The sequence below is a fragment of the Carassius gibelio genome, chromosome A15, assembly GCF_023724105.1.
Source record: "Carassius gibelio isolate Cgi1373 ecotype wild population from Czech Republic chromosome A15, carGib1.2-hapl.c, whole genome shotgun sequence".
In the NCBI taxonomy this organism is placed as follows: Eukaryota; Metazoa; Chordata; class Actinopteri; order Cypriniformes; family Cyprinidae; genus Carassius; species Carassius gibelio.
Genome location: NC_068385.1, coordinates 21525009 through 21527124, shown reverse-complemented (window position 1 = coordinate 21527124; position 2116 = coordinate 21525009).

The following is a 2116-nucleotide window of genomic DNA, read 5'->3' as shown; positions in this document are numbered from 1 at the left end:
TCCAGCGTTTGCTGGGACCAGAGGCACAATAGAGGGAAATAGGCTACTAGGTAGGCTACTGGGATGTGTCTCAAAAGCTTGTGTGCTGCGGCTGCTACACAGCAGTTTTGGCCGGCTATAGGCTGAGAACGCGATGGTGGCACTTAAAATGCAAACTAAGAAGAAGGGCGTTCTGTATGTTTTGAGAGTCAATCTGCAATGCATAGGGGAATTTTTTTTAGGAGAGGTAATGTTTAATCTGGCTGTTAATAAGTAGCCCGTTCTAACTAAACAAAGCAACATATTTATTACATGCATTTCTGTGAAAAGCGCTGTAGAAATGCATTTGAATTCAATTCAATTGAATTTGATGATAACTATTTGCTTTTCCAAAATAATTACAAATGCTTTTAAGGCAGGGCAGTTTTAATTAAGTAAAGATATAATTTTAAGTAAAATCTCTGTCTGGCTGTCTGTCTGTCTGTCTGTCTGTCTATCTATCTATCTATCTCCAGGTATGCACTGTTTCCATTGAAAACCACACACACACACACACACACACACACACACAGAGAGAGAGAGAGAGAGAGAGAGAGAGAGAGAGAGGTTGTACGAATATCCATAACTCTCCTTCCATTCAGACTATTGTGTTTCAGTACCATTGATAGTCAGATGAGGGCATAGTTTACCGCTCCCCCATATAACAAACTGTGCGTGAATGAGAGAGATTATCGGAGTGAGCAGGCTAATTGTTTACAGCCCAAATCGCCTTTGCTGGAACATTGCTTCCTAATCTTCGCCGAACCCTGATTGAAGCTAGATTTGAGAGGCAAGACAGAGAACTGGTCAGAGCTAACTGCACCGGTCTCCTTATAAGACATACAGCACAGCACCACTGCCATTTTAACACATACCCTTCAAACACTTTTGTGTGTAGAGATGGTGGGTTGTATAGCATTTTGTATTTGGTGTGATTTTGGTGATCCTTATATTTTATATTAACAGCATATGCTCTCTTTCATTGATAATACCACTCTCATGCCCTGAAACTGACCACCTGTTGTACATTTCTGCTACTCGACCTCAGACATTGCACGTTCCTCAATAAAATAATCTCCATGCCTTGCGCTGTCTGAATTACTGAAGCATCTCTAAGATCATAATGCTTGTCTTAGACGCGGTGCATCTGTTGGCATCTTGCATGGTGATATTGGGTATTGTGTAATTAAAGACAAAAAAGAGGAGTTGGACAATCTCCAGGGATTAAGGGGGAGAAAGGAGGGGGATGTGTGTGGTAGTGACCTGTCCACAAAGTTCATTTCCATCTTGTCCCAGCCTGCACCCTCTAGTTTGCAGGTGATAGGGCAGAATTTGTGGGTTATTAAAGCAATGATCCAGTTCCAACTGCATTTACATTTTACATTAAATGCAATTACATTTCCTGTGAAAAAGCAAGTTCCAAAACCCTTCCATAAGTATTAGAACAATGCAATATTTCTCTCAAATGTACACAAATCCACGTAATGACCTCTTTGAACAGGACTAAAAAGATAAATCCTTTAAAAATATAGTACCAATATAGTACCATCGCTTCTTTTCTCTTTTTCTAATTTATTTTTGCTTTGCATGTACTAATATGTTAATCACTGCAGTTATCTGAATGTTTAAAGCTCATTTTATGTTGCTAAATTGAATAAGGCAGTGTTTCTGCTAAACGCATGTTTATAGACTCATCATTAGTAACTGGTAAACTCTCATTGGTTACGTCTCTGAGAAACAGGACAACACATCCAGTTGACTAGAAAATCTGTCTTGATGACTGGGAATCTTCACACATTTAGTCTTGAAGGTGTTTATACTTTCAAACTTTTCAAAGTGGACCAAACCTGCTTGTTTGAGACTGTACTGTAAAACACATTTAATACACATTTTCACAACACATTTGTTGTATAAAAGACAAGGTAACATATATGACTATGTTTTTCTCTATTCCCACTACCTTCCATGTTAATTGAACTCAAATAAAATTGGGACTGTTTACCTTTATTTCAGACCTGATAATACAAATGAAATTTTTTAATATATCAGTTGTTTATTCTAGACAGCAGTGACATTAAATGGAGAGAAAACATGCTTC